The sequence below is a fragment of the Muntiacus reevesi genome, chromosome 7 (genome assembly GCF_963930625.1).
Source record: "Muntiacus reevesi chromosome 7, mMunRee1.1, whole genome shotgun sequence".
NCBI lineage: Eukaryota > Metazoa > Chordata > Mammalia > Artiodactyla > Cervidae > Muntiacus > Muntiacus reevesi.
This window is the reverse complement of record NC_089255.1, coordinates 81,236,428-81,256,539: the sequence shown is the minus strand read 5'-3', so window position 1 is coordinate 81,256,539 and position 20,112 is coordinate 81,236,428. Positions and strand designations below refer to the sequence as shown.

At 40.7% G+C, this 20,112-nt stretch overlaps 1 protein-coding gene across 1 annotated transcript in view; it reads right to left on the bottom strand.

The window, feature by feature from the left end:
* RBM25 (RNA binding motif protein 25) overlaps window positions 1–2,324 on the bottom strand; it is a 49,698-nt gene extending 47,374 nt beyond the window's left edge. The window contains exon 1 of the mRNA XM_065941752.1: window positions 2,154–2,324. The gene's annotated coding sequence lies outside the window, so the exon portion shown is untranslated. The remainder of the gene's footprint in view (window positions 1–2,153) is intronic.
* Window positions 2,325–20,112: the final 17,788 nt, after the last annotated feature.

Genomic DNA, 20,112 nt, shown 5'->3' with positions numbered 1-20,112 from the left:
GACAAAAAGGAGAGGAAGATAAAGCAAACAGGTAAAATGCTAACATTTGGGGAATCTGGGTGTAAGATATTTGAGAATCCTTTGTACCATTCTTACAACACTTTTTTAAGTTTGAAATTATGTCAAAATAAAAAGTTAAAAAGCAAAAAAAAAAGTTAAAAAGCGATAGCAGTAATTCTCAGTGAAAATATGTTCTTTTTATTTTCTCGAGTTTCAAAATTTAAAAAAAGTTAGGAAAAATCATATTCAAAAAACTGAGGAATCAATCAAAATCCTCTTATGAATCTCAGTAGCAGCATCAGAAAGAACTATCAAGAAATTAAAAAGATAAACAGCATGCTTTTATATGATATTGAGTCAATGACTACTTTCACTTCTACAGTATAAAACAGTCAATATAAATTTTCTCTAAATTATGTGTAAATGAAGAAATTATATGAAATACAACTAACTTGGAGGTAGCCAAAAAGCAAATAATTCATCTTCTGGGGTTACCAACGTCATGAAAATATCAACTAATTTCAATCTACTTTTGTTTACAAAAGGTTTCAACACAGATCATCTCATTTAGCCTCCCAAATTACCTAATGTAAATATACTCTTCTCCTTTTACTGATAAAGAAGCTAACTAATCCAAAAGAAAACAATTCGCGGGTAAGGACTCCAAGGTCCCCACTACCCTGAAATTACCAATCCAAAGGCTGTTTTCGCTTATCACAATGTCTCTTTCTAATAATAACGTACCAATGATTAACTCTGACTTTATCCAACTCTATCCACGGTACACTGGAAGAAATGTTAAGTCAGGGACAGGCTCCTGTACTTCAGTGAAAATTCTTAAACAACAAACACTATCAGGTAATATGCACTAAACACTTACTATGTTACCTGGTTATTGCACTAAGGATTTTACATACGTTTTTCTCAATTAATTCCCAATTCCAATAACCTATGAGGTGGATATCATCAACAATCTTCACTTTACAGGTGAAGAAAACCAAGGCTTCAAGAAAAGTTAAAGAGGTAAAACACCATGGTATCGCCACTTGAATCGTGAGGAACTATTACTGACCAACTGTTTGCACTTCCACCCTCAGAACGTTTTGGAGATAACCTTTTAGAAAGCAAAGCTCTCAAAACAATATAAAAATTGTTTACACACTACTGCCAAATACCCAATTCACAGTACTTCAAAACTAGAGCAGTCTGGTGCAAGAGAAGCCCAATTTCCTCCCTCCTCCTGGTCTGCTCCACTCTGCCCAGTTATCAAAATGGCTTTTCCCTGGCAATATAAAAAACCATATTACGTAACTTCAAAATAATCTTCATACTCCTAGAACTTGTTCTAAAAACATGTTGTAAAAGCAGTAATGAAGACCACAGAAGGATGAAAACGAAGTAACATAGTCTAACGTGGAGCTTGGACCTCTCCTGGAATCAATGGACACAGTTTACTGTAACCTCCAGGAGAGCAAAGGGGCAGGGCCACAACACTCATCACAATCTTAAGACAGCAAACCAACTAGGAGGGTGCTGGAAAAGTTGGGCAGCAGCTAAATTTAAGCGGTGGCGGGTGGGGACGGGGGGAGAGAGGGCAGTTCACTCGGTGGCGGGCTTTAGATGACCAGAAAGGAAGGGAAAGAAATCAGACGGTGGTCAGCCCCCCACCCCACCTCCGATAAAAAGGGTGGGTGCTGGCCGGCTTCTAGGCATAGTCTGGAGCAATTGAACCCTAGGCCCGGAATATCTACCGGAGGGCTTCAGCAGGCTCAGGCTGGAAAGGGATCTCAGGAAAGAACTCCCCAGGGGGGCGACCGCTCGTTTTCTGGCAAACGCGGAGCCCAGAATGGGCCGAGGCCACTCTGGGGCGAGCCGTGGAAAGGAAAGGAAAAGTGGGCGACAATGCAAGGAGGAAGGCTCTGCCGGTAGGTTCGGGGTTCACCGGCTGCCGCTAGGCCCACAGATTTTCGAGGCCTTAAAGAAGTGGAGAAACCCAAGCCTCGTGCCCGTCCCCTCCCCCACCCCAACTCCCCGCCCCGTCCCCTTATTCCCATCCCACCCCGGCCCTCTCGCAGCCTCCCAGGCTTTCCTCCGCCCCCAACCGAAGTACCCTGTCTCCGGGTTTCCACACGCACTCTGAGGCGTGAACTCACCCGCCGCTGAAGAAACGGCACTGTCTTCGCAGTCTTCCGGGCTCCAGGTTACGAGTGGGCTCCACCGGTTCGAGGTTTCTGCGCGCCGCTATCCGGGAGACTGGTTCCAAAGCGCCTACTCGCACAGGCCGCAAAACACCGCCGCGCTGCGCGGGGAGCTTCTGGAGGTCTTCCTAGTGCCCGGCTTGCATTGCGGCCAGGGGCGTGGGGAGGAGGATCATAGAGAAGAGCGCGTATAGATAGTCTTCACCCTTGGCTCCGAATCACCACGCAGCGGCGAATCACCATAGAGATGGAGCGCTAATGAGGGCTAGAAAGTCTTGAGCCGTCATTTACGACCCACCCTGCCATTTTTGATTGGAGCTGATTCAATCTTATGATTACGCGACGCCATCTTGAGGTCAAGGTTCCGACTGGACTCGGTGTGAGGACTGTAAAGAGGGCTTCCCGCTTTCGGTAGTTTGTGTTTTGGGAGTTAGAACCTTGCTTTGTGGCTTATTGAAGTTCGATGGGCTGATAACTGGGCCTCACCCAGCTCCTCCGTAGAAACCCTAAGTGCTAATCCTAGAAAACTACTGTTGATACCAAGAGATAAGTGGCTAAGGCTGTGGTTTGAAAAAGTGCGCACATTCACAAACAGGAAAGCTTACACGCGCTGGTAGGGCCAAAGAGGCTGCTAAAACATGTTTGAAATGCCTAGAAACGCCCTGTAATAGTATTTAACCCATAGAACTTCAGTTATTAGATTAAAATTAATCACGAATGATTAGATTATTCAATTTATGGATTGTATGGTCAGTATCTATTTACAGGCCTGTGTTTCCCAACTGCGTGCATCTTAGAAGGGTTATCATTTATTTAGTATAAAGTTACTGTCTCTGAGTGCTTGGTGCTGGGAGTATGGTAAATAGAAATGAAACTATTTTCCTTGTTCAGGAGAGCTGCAAACACCGCAGAGTAGAGGATAAACTGCACTGACCACTGCCTATAAAATTGAACGTATCTATATACTCCCTATCCGGTTTTCCTATTTATTTTTACTGTATAAAACTTTTTCCTTCTTTATGGTTTGTCTGCCCATACCCCACTAGATGTAAACTTAAGGAGTATGGTCTGTTTTGTTCATCCAAGTGCCTAGGATGATGCCTCATACATAGCAAAGGCTCAATAAATATATGTTGAATGAAAGAAATGGTTACATGTGGATTCCAACAGTGCATAAAACACAGTAGGAAACTAATGTAGAATGCTATACCAGTACCACCATTTGTAAAATTTACATCTGTATTTCTGATTGCAAAGTTTACCATTCAGAAAATCTAATAAAACCTACTCTCCCAGAGCTATTGCATGGATTAAATAGCTAATACATATGAAAATACTTTGTTCAGTAAACTGCTAATCAAATGCTAGTTATATTTTCAAATAAAAAGTTTGTGCTTTTTTTTTTTAACAACCACAAGCATAAACAAATCCTCTCAGGTTATCCCTATATATAATCAGAAACAATGTACACAAATTCATGTATTACTTGTATGATAAAATAAAACCTTAGAGAAGTCTCAAGCAACAATTTGCTTTCCTATAGTAAACGTGTTGTTTATGTTGACCTGGCCTCTTTTCCCCAGCCTTTGGTAAAGGCACTCCAAATTTCTTAAAAGAAACCATCCTTCCACTACTCCAGATCTTTGTGGTTTGGATAGAAAGTCCCAGCCCTAGCAAAAACCCTTAGGACATAGGGAGGGACTTATGACCCAATCAGAGCTGGTAACATAGCCGTTACATTGTATCAGGCACCATTACGGCATCCTACAAATATCACCAAATTTAAATCTCACAGCAACCCAGGTAGTAGAAACTATTTTGATTGTTGTTCAGTTGCTAAGTTGTGTCTGACTCTTTGGGACCCCCATGGACTACAGCATGCCAGGCTTCCCTGTCCTTCAAACTCATGTCCATTGAGTCAAGGATGCCATCCAGCCATCTCATCCTGTCATCCCCTTCTCCTCTTGTCCTCAATCTTTCCCAGCATGAGGGTCTTTTCCAGTGAGTTGGCTCTTTGCATCAGGTGGCCAAAGAATTAGAGCTTCAGCTTCAGCATCATTCCTTCCAATGACTATTCAGGGTTGATTTCCTTTAGCATTGACTGGTTTGATCCGCTTTCTGTCCAAGGGACCCACAAGAGTCTTCTCCAACACCACAGTTCAAAACCATCAGTTCTTCGGTGCTCAGCCTTTATGGTCCAATTCTCACATCCATACATGACTACTGGAAAAACCGTAGCTTTGATTAGATGGACCTTTTTTGGCAAAGTAATGTCTCTGCTTTTTAATATGCTGTCTAGGTTTGTCATGGCTTTTCTTTCAAGGATCAGAAGTCTTTTAATTTCGTGGCTGCAGTCATTGTTGTCACTGTTTCCACTTTTTCTTATCTATTTGCCGTGAAGTGATGGGACCAGAACTATTGTGATACAGATGAAAAAAAGCTAAGGCTTGAAGAAGTTAAATAAGGTTATAGGAATAGTAGATAATTGATGAAGCCAACCTAGTTACTGAGTCCATGCTTTCAACCTTTACACTATGTGCTTCATCCTATCAAGAAAAATGCTTAAAGGGGGAGGGCAGGAGAACTCTTCCTTTTTTCACTTAACTCTGGGAGGATTTAAACTTAGAGCTAGTGGAGAGAAAATGAAACCAACACAGAAGAAAGCAGGGCTAAGCTGACTATATCATTTGAAATCATGGATTGAGCCATTCTTTAGGTCAGTTATGCTTCTAGGGCTTCCTTGGTGGCACAGTGGATAAGAATACATCTGCCAATGCAGGGGACACAGGTTTGAGCCCTAGATGGGGAAGATCCCCTGAAGAAGGAAATGGCAACACATCCCAGTATTCTTGCCCAGAAAATCCCATGGACAGAAGAACCTGTTGGTCTATAGTCCATGAGGTTGCAAAAAAGCCAGGTACTACTTGGCGTCTAAACAGCAACACAACAGCATGCTTCTAGGCTTCTTGGTTTGTAAGTCAATAAATTCCTTTTCCTATATCAGTTTGAATTGGATGTCCCATCCTTTCAACAGAAACAACCCTAAATAATGCACTCATATATCACTTGTAGGGCTTCCCAGGTGGCACAGTGGGTAAAGAATCTGCAATGAAGGAGACACAGATTCAATTCCTGGATTGGGAAGATTGCCTGGAGGAGGGCCTTGCAACCCACTCCAGTATTCTTGCCTGAAAAATTCCATGGACAGCGGAGCTTGGCAGGCTACAGTCCATGGGGTTGCAAAGAGTCAGACATGACTGAGCATGCACGCATCCACACAGTTTCATTATGTACATTCTGGCCCTCTTCCTATTACCATATTTGAGCCAAATGGTCAGAAAATATCAGGTGACCTATGAAAAGAACATACTTTAGCTGAACCAAGCAGATCATCTCAGGAATTTAAACTCAAGATCAATGAATTGATAGTGAAAGGAAAATGCAGTGATAGGTGAGAGAGTAGGTGAATTATGTCAAAAACAGAAAGTCACTAGAATAGGTACACTTGTGCCTTGGATTGAGAGGAGGAAATTATTGGAACTCATATCAAGGCATCTGAGTTGTCATCAGAGCTGCTGGAGCTAAGGGTGTCCTGATGAAGTCCTGTCTCCCAAAGGCTTCCTGTATGATTATCATCTGTTTCTCACATAGTTTCCATGTTAGACACTGAGTTCCTTCAAGGAAGGGGCCATGTGTTTATTCACCTTTAAAAGGTTAAGCTATATATGTCAATATTTAAAAATCACAGCGTGTCTTTTTTTTTTTTTTTAGCATGTCTTTAAAAATAGGGAAATAGTTTTAAACAGCCAGGTATCAAGCAGTTTGTCTCTACATCTCTGCCTGGAGCTTCAATTTAGGCTACTTTGTCATCCAGATTTAGACTTTATGTGAATTCAAACTGCTGTCAAGGGACTTTGCTGGTGGTCCAGTGGCTAAGACTCCCTGCTCCCAAAGCGTGGGGCCTGGGTTCGATCCCTGATCAGGCAACTAGATCCCACATGCCACAACTAAAGATCAAAGATACTGCATGTCACAACTAAGACCTGGCACAGCCAAATAAATTTAAAAAGAAAAACAACAAAAAAAATCAAACTGCTGTCAATTGGCATTATTAAAATATTTATGTAATTACAGAAGATAGGCATATTGTATTAGGTCATCTAAAATTAATTATCAAAAAAGTAATAGCACTGGGTAAAAGAAGAAATAGGTATAAAAAAGGGCAGCTTTCCATATGAAATAGTAATCTGGTGGCTCAGTTGGCAAAAAAAATCTGCCTGCAAGGTTTGGAGACCCCGGTTCAATCCCTGGATTGGGAAGATCCCCTGGAGAAGGGACTGGCAACCCACTCCAGTATTCTTGCCTGGAGAATCCCATGGATAGAGGAGCCTGGCGGGCTACAGTCCATGGGCTTGCAGAGTCAGATACGACTGAGTAACTAACACACACCATATGAAATGATGAATTAGACTATTCTTTGGGCTGTAAAGAAGAGATAGTCATGGGACTTCCCCGGTGGTCCAGTGGTTAAGAATCTGCCTTGCAATGCCAAAGACATGGGTTCTGTCCCTGTTCGGAGAAATAAAATCTCACATACTGCAGACAACTAAGGCCGCGTATTGCAACTGCTGAGTGCGTGCACCAGAACTAGAGAGTCCCAGTGCATCAGTGAAAAATCCCACATGACTCAAACAAGACCCAATGCAGCCAAATAATTTTTTTTTTTAAGAAATTTTGAAAAATGGAGGATCTGTTAAAGTGTAATGATAGAAATATGCAAAGTATTAGTACCGCACTTAGACTAGCCTGAGAATTTGGTGAAGTCAGGGAAGTTTTCCAGGAGGAAGTATTATCCTGAGCTATGTTTAACTAGGATTACAGAAGGAAGACAATTGATGAATAAAATATAAAAATTGCTTCCTTTTATTAGTAGTCATAGAAAAGCTATTACTGTAGTGAGGTATCATTTTAAAGTCATTTCATTTGTAAAAAATAAGGAGTTTAATAATACAAGAATGTAGAATAACAGGAACACTTAGGGATTGCTGGTGAAGGTCTACATTGGCACAACTATTTTGGCATAACTTAGAAAAATAAAGCTTGTGCTTTGCCTAAGAATCAGCAGTTCAACTTCTAATTTCATAAAGAAACTTGTGTATATACAGCAGTACACATGTTCAAAAATGTCCATGACACCATTGTTCATAAAGGAAAAAACAATGGAAAGTGTTCAAATGGTTGACAGGAGAATAAATATACATATTTTCAAAATTTACATAATGAGTATTGTATAAAGATAGAATGAATAAACTACAGTTACATACATGAAGTGTTGAGTCGAAGAAGTTATAGAGCTGTATGTTGTACGATACCATTAATATAAAGATTAAAAATTTATATAAGTAAGCAACTATTGTTTAAGAAACACATATATGTGGTAAACTGTACTTTAAGAAAATTAATTAAAAATTCATGGTCAGGGCTTCCCTGATGGCTCAGTGGTAAAGAATCTGTCTGCCAATGCAGAAGACACGGGTTCTATCCCGTGTCTCTATATGGAGAGATTCCATGTGCGTCAGAGCAACGAAGCGCTTGCGCCACGACTGTTAAACCTGTGTTAAACCTGTGCTCGTGAGCCTGGAACCACAACTACTGAGAGTGTGCTGCAAACACTGAAGCCCACACGCCCTAGAGTCCGTGCTCCACAAGAGAAGTCACCCCAATGAGAAGCCCACACAGTGCGACTGGAGAGTAGCCCCTACTCTGCACAGCTGGAGAAAAGCCCACACAGCAATGAAGACTCAGCAAAACCAAAAACAAATAAATTATTAAAAAGAATAATTCAGAGTAGTGGTTATCTCTTGGAATTGCTATTTCTCCTTTGGAGAAAACAGAGGTGGAGATTGGAAAGGAACATATAAGTATCCTCAATGGTTTTGATAATGTTCTAGTACGTAAATTCATTGCTGGGTTTATTTTTTTAATTTTTTTTTCATTGCTGGGTTTAATGATTTTAATTTTATTATTATGCTTTACAGTTTACATATGCACTACATATGTTTTCAACAGAGCAAAAATTACGTATATTTTAGCTTAGAAATAAATTACACAACCACATCTACATATACAACACTTATAGAAATGATTCATTTTATTTTGCTTTTAAAAATTTTACATAAATAAAATCATACAAGTTTTCAACTTTTATTCATTAATAGCATTTTTTCATATTAAATTAGTATATAGAAATCTGCCTTATTTTTAAAACTGCTATGTTGTATTCCATAATATGGTTGTGTCCTAGTGTCTGAACTAGAAAGTTTTCAACAGCAAGACACAAACAGCTCATAGTGGCTTAACCAGTAAGGAAATGTATTGGCCCATTCAGCAGAGAGACTAAATAGGCTGCCTTTCAGGACTCAGTGATCCAGAACTTTAACAATCTTATCAAGAATGAGATTCTTCTGTCTTTATTTTTTCTTACCTCCCTGCTCTACCATCTACAATGTGGGCCTTGTTCGAAGGCTAACTTCCCTCGTGGTCATAGTGCGGCTACTTTGAGCCCATCAGTTGAGTTCAGTTCAGTTCAGTCGCTCAGTCGTGTCCAACTCTTTGCAGCCCCAAGGTCTGCAGCATGTCAGGCGTCCCTGTCTGTTGCCAACCCCCAGAGTTTGCTCAAACTCATGTCCATCAAGTCAGTGATGCCATCCAACCATCTCATCCTCTGTCGTCCCCTTCTCCCGCCTTAATCTTTCCCGGCATCAGGGTCTTTTCCAGTGAGTCAATTCTTCGCATCAGGTAGCCAAAGTATTGGAGTTTCAGCTTCAGCATCAGTCTTTCCAGTAAATATTCAGGACTGATTTCCTTTAGGATTGACTGGTTGAATCTCCTTGTAGTCCAAGGGACTCTCAAGGGTCTTCTTCAACACTGCAGTTCAAAACCATCTCCTTTAGTTGTCTTTTAATTTCATGGCTGCAGTCACCATCTGCAGTGATTTTGGAGCCCCCCAAAATAGAGTCTCTCACTGTTTCCACTGTTTCCCCATCTATTTCCCATGAAGTATTGGGACTAGATGCTATGATCTTAGTTTTTTGAATATTGAATTTTAAGCCAATTTTTTCACTCTCCTCTTTCACTTTCATCAAGAGGCTCTTCAGTTCCTCTTCACTTTCTGTCAAAAGTGGTGTCATCTGCGTGTCTGAAGTTATTGATATTTCTCCTGGCAATCTTGATTGCAGCTTGTGCTTCATCCAGCCCAGCATTTCACATGATATGCTCTGCATAGAAGTTAAATAAGCAGGGTGACAATATACAGCCTTTCATACTCCTTTCCCAATTTGGAACCAGTCTGTTGTTCCATCTCAGATTCTAACTGTTGCTTCTTGACCTGCATACAGATTTCTCAGGAGGCAGGTCAGGTGGTCTGGTATTTCCATCTCTTGAAGAATTTTCCACATGATTTTTTTTTACATGATTTTTAATTAAAGAGAAAGTATAAGAGGATTTCAGAAGTTTTTTTTTTTAAATTTTATTGAAGTCTAATTGATTTACAATGTTGTGTGCATTTCTGCTGTATAGCAAAGTGGTTCAGTTATATACATTTTTTTCATATTCCTTTCCATTATGGTCTACCACAGGATATTGCATATAATTCCTTGGGATATACAATAGGACCTTGTCATTTATCTATCTTATGTATAATAGTTTGCATCTGCTAATCCCAAACTACCAATCCTTCCCTCCTGCATCACCCCCACCTTGGGCAACCAGTCTATTCTCTACGTCTGTTAATCTGTTTCTCTTTCACAGATATTTTCATTAGTGTTGTATTTTGCATTCTATATATAAGTGATGTCATATGGTATTTGTTGTCCTGTTTCTCATTTACTTAGTATGGTAATCTCTAGATTCTTGCAAGTTCCTGCAAATGACATTATTTCATTCTTTTTTTATGGAAGAGTAATATTTCCATTAAAAGACGCTTGCTCCTTTGAAGAAAAACTATGACCAACCTAGATAGCATAATAAAAAGCAGAGACATTACTTTTGAATCTTATGGCAACTCTAGTTTTTTAAAGGAAATTCCGTACTGTTTACCATGGAGGCTGCACCAACTTACATTTCCACCAACAGGATAGGAAAATTCCCTTTCCTCCACATCCTCTCCAGCTTTTATTGTTTGTAGACTTTTTGATGATGGTCATTAGGACTGTTTTGGGGTGATACTACATTGTAGTTTTGATTTGCATTTCTTTAATACTGATGCTAGCATCTTTTCATGTACATATTGGCCATCTATATGTCTTCTTTAGAGAAATATTTGGGTCTTCTGCCCATTTTTCAATTGAGTTATTTGGTTTTTTGTTATTGGATTGTATGAACGGTTTGAATATTTTGAAAATTAAGCCCTTGTTGTTCATTTTGTTTGCAAATATTTTTTCCCAGTTCATAGGTTGTCTTTTCATTTTGTTTATGGTCGGAAGTTCTTCCAGAAGCTCAAGGAAGAACTTTCTGAAAGCCCTAGGAACATGAATTGATCACATCCTAAATTGTTTCTTGTTCTTACCTGAAATAAAATAATTGGTAAAATACTCTTAGAAAATCAAGCCTATCCCTTGAGGTAAGAGAGAGGTCAGCTTTCTCTAAAAATCTAGAGTCTGTGGGAGGTAAATGTGGTTATTTGAGCAAAATTAGAATTATGTTAGAAAAGAGAAAGAGGGAAACAGAATCTGAGAAGGCAACCATAGTCCATTATACAATTTATTTAATAATTTTCAAATTTATGAACATTTGTTTCCAATTTGTATTCAACAATTATGCAGTTATCATCTTTATACAAGTTTTCTTCAAAATATATGTTCATAATTCTCAAGGACTGATACCTAGGAGCGGAAAGGAATAGTGGAAAGAGTATGCTGATTTCTAAATTTGAATAGATACTACCAAATAGATCAAAGGAGCTATACCAACTACACTACTAAAAATAGTTTAAACTTGAATACACACATATACATTGTTGTATTGTTTAGTTCCTAAGTCCTGTCTAATTCTTTTGCAACAGCATGAACTGTGTAGCCCACCTGGCTCCTCTGTCCATGTAGACTGCCTTACCTTCTCCAGGGAATTTTCCCGACCCAGGGATCAAACCTAAGTCTCCTGCATTGAAAGTGAAAATCGCTCAGTTGTGTCCAACTCTTTTCGACCCCATGGACTGTAGCCCACAGACTCTTCTGTTCATGGAATTCTCCAGGCAAGAATACTCAAGTGGGTTGCCATTTCCTTCTCCAGGGTAACTTCCTGACCCAGGGATCGAACCCAGGTCTCTTGCATTGGCAGGCAAATTCTTTACCACTGAGCCACCAGGGAAGCACATATATACATACATACATCAATTCAGTTCAGTTCAGTCGTTCAGTCGTGTCCAACTCTGTGACCCCATGAACCACAGCACACCAGGCCCCCGTCCATCACCAGCTCCCGGAACTACCCAAACTCATGTCCATTGAGTCGGTGATGCCATCCAACCATCTCATCCTTTGTCATCCCCTTCTCCTCCTGCCCTCAAACTTTCCCAGCATCATGGTCTTTTCCAATGAGTCAGCTCTTTGCATCAGGTGGCCAAAGTATTGGAGTTTCAGCTTCAACATCAGTCCTTCCAATGAATACCCAGGACTGATCTCCTTTAGGATGGGCTGGTTGGATCTCCTTGCTATCCAAGGGACTCTCAAGAGTCTTCTCCAACACCACAGTTCAAAAGCATCAATTCTAAAAAAAAAAACAAAAACAAAAGCATCAATTCTTCTGCACTGCTGCTGCTGCTAAGTCACTTCAGTCGTGTCCGTCTGTGCGACCCCATCCCTGGGATTCTCCAGGCAAGAACACTGGAGTGGGTTGCCATTTCCTTCTCCAATGCAGAAAAGTGAAAAGTGAATGTGAAGTCGCTCAGTCATCTGACTCTTCTGACCCCATGGACTGCAGCCTACCAGGCTCCTCCGTCCATGGATTTTCCAGGCAAGAATCCTGGAGTGGGGTGCCATTGCCTTCTCCGTCTTTGGCCCTAAGCTTTCCTTATAGTCCAACTCTCACATCCATACATAACTATTGGAAAAAACATAGCCTTGACTAGACAGATCTTTGTTGGCAAAGTAATGTCTCTGCTTTTTAATATGCTATCTGGGTTGGTCATGACTTTCCTCCCAAGGAGTAAGCATCTTTTAATTTCATGCCTTCAGTCACCATCTGCAGTGATTTTGGAGCCCCTGGAAATAAAGTCAGCCACTGTTTCCCCATCTATTTGCCATGAAGTGATGAGACCGGATGCCATGATCTTTCTGAATGTTGAGCTTTAGGCCAACTTTTCACTCTCCTCTTTCACTTTCATCATGAGGCTCTTGAGTTCTTCACTTTCTGCCATAAGGGTGGTGTCATCTGCATATCTGAGGTTACTGATATTTCTCCCGGCAATCTTGATTCCTGCTTGTGCTTCTTCCAGCCCAGCGTTTCTCATGATATACTCTGCATATAAGTTAAATAGGCAGGGTGACAATATACAGCCTTGACATACTCCTTTTCCTATTTGGAACCAGTCTGTCGTTCCATGTCCAGTTCTAACTGTTGCTTCCTGACCTGCATACAGGTTTCTGAAGAGGCAGGTCGCTGGTCTGGTATTCCCATCTCTTTCAGAATTTTCAATAGTTTATTGTGATCCACACAGTCAAAGGCTTTGGAATAGTCAATAAAGCAAAAATAAATGTTTTTCTGGAACTCTCTTGCTTTTTTGATGATTCAGTGGATGTTGGCAGTTTTATCTCTGGTTCCTCTGCCTTTTCTATAACCAGCTTGAACATCTGGAAGTTCACGGTTCACATATTGCTAAATCCTGGCTTGGAGAATTTTGAGCATTACTTTATGAACATGTGAGATGAGTGCAATTGTGTGATAGTTTGAGCATTCTTTGGCATTGCCTTAACATACTTTTGCTTTAGTGCTAGACAATGACATTTAATTTAGGTTTTTTTTCTTTATTTTTATTAGTTGGAGGCTAATTACTTTACAATATTGTAGTGGTTTTTGCCATACATTGACATGAATCAGCCATGGATTTACATGTGTTCACCATCCTGAACCCCCCTCCCACCTCCCTCCCCATCCCATCCCTCTGGGTCTTCCCAGTGCGCCAGCCCTGAGCACTCATCCAACCTGGACTGGCAATCTGTTTCACACTTGATAATATACATGTTTCAATGCTGTTCTCTCAGATCATCCCACCCTCGCCTTCTCCCATAGAGTCCAAAAGTCTGTTCTATACATCTGTGTCTCTTTTTCTGTCCTGCATATAGGGTTATCGTTACCATCTTTCTAAATTCCATATATATGCGTTAGTATACTGTGTTGGTGTTTATCTTTCTGGCTTACTTCACTCTGTATAATGGGCTCCAGTTTCATTCATCTGAGAACTGATTCAAATGTATTCTTTTTAATGACTGAGTGATATTCCATTGTGTATATGTACCAAAGCTTTCTTATCCATTTGTCTGCTGATGGGCATCTAGGTTGCTTCCATGTCCTGGCTATTATAAACAGTGCTGCGATGAACATTGGGGTACACGTGTCTCTTTCAGTTCTGGTTTCCTCAGTGTGTATGCCCAGGAGTGGGATTGCTAGGTCATATGGCAGTTCTATTTCCAGTTTTTTTTTTTTTTTTTTTTTTTTTTTTTTAATATTATTTTATTAGTTGGAGGCCAATCACTTTACAACATTTCAGTGGGTTTTGTCATACATTGACATGAATCAGCCATATAGTTACATGTATTCCCCATCCCGATCCCCCCTCCCACCTCCCTCCCCACCCGACTCCTCAGGGTCCTCCCAGTGCACCAGGCCCGAGCACCTGACTCATGTATCCCACCTGGGCTGGTGGTCCGTTTCACCATAGATAATATACATGCTGTTCTTTCAAAACATCCCACCCTCACGTTCTCCCCCAGAGTTCAAAAGTCTGTTCTGTATTTCTGTGTCTCTTTTTCTGTTTTGCATATAGGGTTATCGCCACCATCTATCTAAATTCCGTATATATGTGTTAGTATACTGTAATGTTCTTTATCTTTCTGACTTACTTCACTCTGTATAATGGGCTCCAGTTTCATCCATCTCATTAGAACTGATTCAAATGAATTCTTTTTAACGGCTGAGTAATATTCCATGGTGTATATGTACCACAGCTTCCTTATCCATTCATCTGCTGATGGGCATCTAGGTTGCTTCCATGTCCTGGCTATTATAAACAGTGCTGCGATGAACATTGGGGTGCACGTGTCTCTTTCAGATCTGGATTCCTCAGTGTGTATGCCCAGAAGTGGTATTGCTGGGTCATATGGCAGTTCTATTTCCAGTTTTTTAAGAAATCTCCACACTGTTTTCCATAGTGGCTGTACTAGTTTGCATTCCCACCAACAGTGTAAGAGGGTTCCCTTTTCTCCACACCCTCTCCAGCATTTATTGCTTGTAGACTTTTGGATAGCAGCCATCCTGACTGGCGTGTAATGGTACCTCATTGTGGTTTTGATTTGCATTTCTCTGATAATGAGTGATGTTGAGCATCTTTTCATGTGTTTGTTAGCCATCTGTATGTCTTCTTTGGAGAAATGTCTGTTTAGTTCTTTGGCCCATTTTTTGATTGGGTCGTTTATTTTTCTGGAATTGAGCTTCAGGAGTTGCTTGTATATTTTTGAGATTAATCCTTTGTCTGTTTCCTCATTTGTTATTATTTTCTCCCAATCTGAGGGCTGTCTTTTCACCTTACTTATAGTTTCCTTTGTTGTGCAAAAGCTTTTAATTTTCATTAAGTCCCATTTGTTTATTTTTGCTTTTATTTCCAATATTCTGGGAGGTGGGTCATAGAAGATCTTGCTGTGATTTATGTCGGTATTTCCAGTTTTTTAAGGAATCTCCACACTGTTTTCCATAGTGGCTGTACTAGTTTGCATTCCCACCAACAGTGTAAGAGGGTTCCCTTTTCTCCACACCCTCTCCAGCATTTATTGCTTGTAGACTCTTGGATAGCAGCCATTCTGACCGGCGTGTAATGGTACCTCATTGTGGTTTTCATTTTCATTTTTCTGATAATGAGTGATGTTGAGTATCTTTTCATATGTTTTTTAGCCATCTGTATGTCTTCTTTGGAGAAATGTCTGTTTAGATCTTTGGCCCATTTTTTGATTGGGTCATTTATTTTTCTGGAATTGAGCTGCAGGTGTTGCTTGTATATTTTTGAGATTAATCCTTTGTTGCTTCATTCGCTATTATTTTCTCCCATTCTGAGGGCTGTCTTTTCACCTTGCTTATAGTTTCCTTTGTTGTGCAGAAGCTTTTAAGTTTAATTAGGTCCCATTTGTTTATTTTTGCTTTTATTTCCAATATTCTGGGAGGTGGGTCATAGAGGATCTTGCTGTGATTTATGTTGGAGAATGTTTTGCCTATGTTCTCCTCTAGGAGTTTTATAGTTTCTGGTCTTACATTTAGATCTTTAATCCATTTTGTGTTTATTTTCCTGTATGGTGTTAGACATTTAATTTAGTTTAACTTACATTTCCATGACTTTCTCCAATGAAGGTGATTATCTCATCCTACAACTATTATCTGAACCTGTTCCCCACCAATCCAATAAAACTACATCTACTTTTATCGTCCTCTAGTATTTAATACCTCTGACCACTACTTTTTTTCTCTTGACTACACCACACGGCTTGTGGAATCTCAGTTCCCTGACTGGGGAATGAACCCAGGTCACAGCAATGAAAGTGTGAAATCCTAGCCACCAGACCACCAGGGAACTCCCTGACCACTGCCTTCAACAATTCCTTCTTCCCTGGTTTCCGTGTCCCAGGTTCTTCCTCCTACAACACTGCTTCCTCCTTCTCAGTCTCCTTTGAATGGTCCTCTTCTTATTCTCGCATCTTAAAATGTTGTTCGTCCTCAGTGTCCTGTTGCAGGCCTTCCTCCCTTCTTTACTCTAGGTGATTCCACAGGTGACGCATCTACTCTTAGGGCTTCAACAATGAGTCCACATATACAGATCTATTCTCAGATCTATGTCTGTAGCCTAGATCATGTGAACGCCCTTCTCTTATTGGCCAGCTATCTGCCAAGTGTCTCTATTAGGATATTTCCTGGGCACCTCAAACCCAACTTAGGCAAAACTACACTTAATATCGTCTTCCCTGTTTTTTGCTTTGGTTTTTGTTAAAAGTAATAATCACATAAAGTTCACAATTTTAAACATTCTTAGGTCTACAATTCAGTGGCTTTTAGTGCATTCACAGTGTTGTGCAACAATCACCACTAATTCCAGAACTTTTCATCCCTTCAAATAAAATTCTGTACATTAATCAGTCACTCTCACTCTCTGTAATCCATTCCCCACAGCCTTGAAAACCACTAATTGGATTCTTGTTTCTATGGATTTGCCTATTCTGGGCACTTCCTATGAACAGAGTCATAGAATATGATTTGTGTCTGACTTGTTCATTCCCAGGTGGTACAATGGTAAAGAATCCACCTGCCAAGCAGGAGACCCAGGTTCGATCCCTAGGTCAGAAAAATCCCCTGGAGGAGGAAATGGCAACCCGCTTCAGCATCCTTCCCTGGGAAATCCCATGGACCAAGGAGTCTTGCAGGCTACAGTCCATGGGGTCACAAGAGTGTTGGACATGAGTGAATGACTTAACAACAGCATCTTTCACTTAACATGTTGTGAAGTTTCATCCATTTGAACCATGTGACAGTAACTCATTCCTTTTTATGGCTGAATAACATGCTGTTGTATGGATATGCCAGGTTTTATTTATCCACTTATTAGCTGATGGACATTTGAATTGTTTTCACTGTGAATAATGGTACAATGCATATTTGTATGAAATTTTATTTGAACATATGTTTTCCATTCTCTTGAATGTTGTCTCTGGAAATGGAATTGTGGGATTACATGGTAGCCCTATGTTTAACTTTTGAAGGAAATACCAAACTATTTTCAAAAGCAGCTGCACCATTTTACATTCCCACTAGCAACGTTTGAGGATTTCAATTGCTAATATCTGTAATTCTGTGGATTTTTTTCCCCTAGTTATTCCTGTCCTAGTGGATGTGAAGTGACATCTCATTGGGGTTTTGGTTTGTATTTCTGTAATGAGCATTTAAGGCTTGCTTGGTGGCTCAGATGGTAAAGAATCTGCCTGTAATGTGGGAGACCTGGGTTCAGTCCCTGGGTTGGGAAGATCCCCTGGAGGAGGGTATGACAACCCACTTCAGTATTCTTGCCTTGGGAAATCCCATGGACAGAGGAGCCTGGCGGGCTACAGTCCATGGGTTTGCAAGAGTTGGACACGACTGAGTGACTAGGCACAATGAGTATCTATCCATGTGCTTTTTGGCCATACGTGTGTCATTTTTCTCTAGTCTTCTTAGATTAGAGAAATGTCTATTTACATTCTTTGCTCTTTTTAAATTATTTGACTTCCTATTATTAAGTTTTAAGAATTCTTCATGTATTATGAACATTAGACTCATCAGTTCAGTTCAGTCATTTGCTCAGTTGTGTCCGACTCTTTGCAACCGCATGAACCGCAGCACGCCAGGCCTCCCTGACCATCACCAACTCCCAGAGTTTACCCAGACTCATGCCCATTGAGTTGGCGATGCCATCCAGCCATCTCATCATCTGTCACCCCCTTTTCCTCCCACCTTTAATCTTTCCCAGCATCAGGGTCTTTTCAAATGAATCAGTTCTTCCCATCAGGTGGCCAAAGGACTGGCGTTTCAGCTTCAGTATCAGTCCTTCCAATGAATATTCAGGACTGATTTCCTTTAGGATGTACTGGTTGGATCTCCTTGCAGTCCAAGGGACTCTTGAAAGTCTTCTCCAACACCATAGTTCAAAAGCATCCATTCTTCAGTGCACAGCTTTCTTTATAGTCAGACTCTCACATCCATACATGACTACTGGAAAAACCATAGCTTTGACTAGACGGGCCTTTGTTGGCAAAGTAATGCCTCTGGTTTTTAATATGCTGTCTAGGTTGGTAATAACTTTTCTTCCAAGGAGCAAGCATCTTTTAATTTCATGACTGCAGTCACATCTGCAGTGATTTTGGAGCCCTCCAAAATAAAGTCTGCTACTGTTTCCATTGTTTCCCCATCTATTTGCCATGAAGTAATGGGGTCAGTTGCCATAATCTTAGTTTTCTGAATGTTGGGCTTTAAGCCAACTTTTTCACTCTCTTCTTTCACTTTCATCAAGAGGCGCTTGAGTTCTTCACTTTCTGCCATAGGTGTGGTGTCATCTGCATATCTGAGGTTATTGATATTTCTCCCGGCAATCTTGATTCCAGCTTGTGCTTCATCCAGCCCAGCATTTCTCATGATGTAGTCTGCATATAAGTTAAATAAGTAGAGTGACAATATACAGGCTTGACGTACTCCTTTTCCTATTTGGAACCAGTCTGTCATTCCATGTCCAGTTCTAACTGTTGCTTCTTGACCTGCATACAGATTTCTCAGGAGGCAGATCAGGTGGTCTAGTATTCCCATCTCTTTAAGAATTTCCAAAAAAAAAAAAAAAAAAGAATTTCCCACAGATGTATGATTTACAAATATTTTTTTCCTATTCTGCAGGTTGTCTTTTCACTGTCTTTACAGCATCCTTTGATGCACAAAATTTTTAATTTTGATGAAGTCCAATGTACTTTTCTTTCTTTGTTCGTGCTTTTGGTGTCATCCTTGAAAACTGTTGCCAACTGAAACTGTTGCCAAGTCTAAGATGTCTTGGTGTGTTCAGGCTGCTACAGCAAAATTCCACAGACTGCAGAGCTTTATGAACAGCAGAAATTTAATGGCCACAGTTCTGGAGGCTAGAAGTCAACATCAGAGTGCCAGCAGGGCCGGGCGAGAGCACTTTTCCTAGCTGACTCACATGGCAGAAAGGGACTAGAAAGCTGTGTGGGATCTCTCCTATAAGAGCACTAATCCCATTCATGAGGGCTCCCCGCTCATGCCCTAATCACCTCCCAAAGCCCTTAATCACCTCCCAAATTATAATATATTAATATTCTATTAATATCATCACCTTTGGGGATTAAGATATCAGCACATAAGTTTTGGAGGGACATAAACTTTCAGATAGTAGCACAAGGTCATGTGGATATATACCTGCATTTTTACTTTTTCTTTTGGTGATGCTGTGGGTCTTGTGAGATCTTAGTTCCCCAACCAACAATTGAACCTGAGCCCATGGCAGTGAAAGGTCTAAATCTTAACCACTGGATCATCAGAGTACTCCTTTTATATACATATATTTATATATATGGGTTGCACTGGTCTTTGTTGCTGCATGCAGGCTTTCTCTAGTTGTCAAGAGCAGGGGCTCCTGTTCATTGTCATGTGCGGGCTTCTCATTGCAGTGGCTTCTCTTGTTGTGGAGCACCAGCTCTAGGCACGTGGGTTTCAGCGTGTGAGCTCAAAAGTTGTTTCTTGTGGGCTCTAGAGCACAGGCTCAGTAGTTGCAACCATGAACTTAGTTGCTTCACAGCATGTGGTATCTTCCAGGACCAGGAATTGAACCCATGTGCCCTGTATTGGTAGGTGGATTCTTTAACCACTAGACCACCAGGGAAGCCCCTCTGTTTTTAAATAAAATTTCGTTGTTTTACCTTTTACATTTACATCTTGGATTTGAGTTAATCCTTATATATGTTGTGGGGCTTCCCTGATAGCTCAGTTGGTAAAGAATGCACCTGCAAGGCAGGAGACCTCGGTTTGATTCCTGGGTTGGAAAGATCCTCTAGAGAAGAGCTAGGCTACCCACTCCAGTTTTGGGCTTCCCTTGTGACTCAACTCGTAAAGAATCCACCTGCAATGTTCA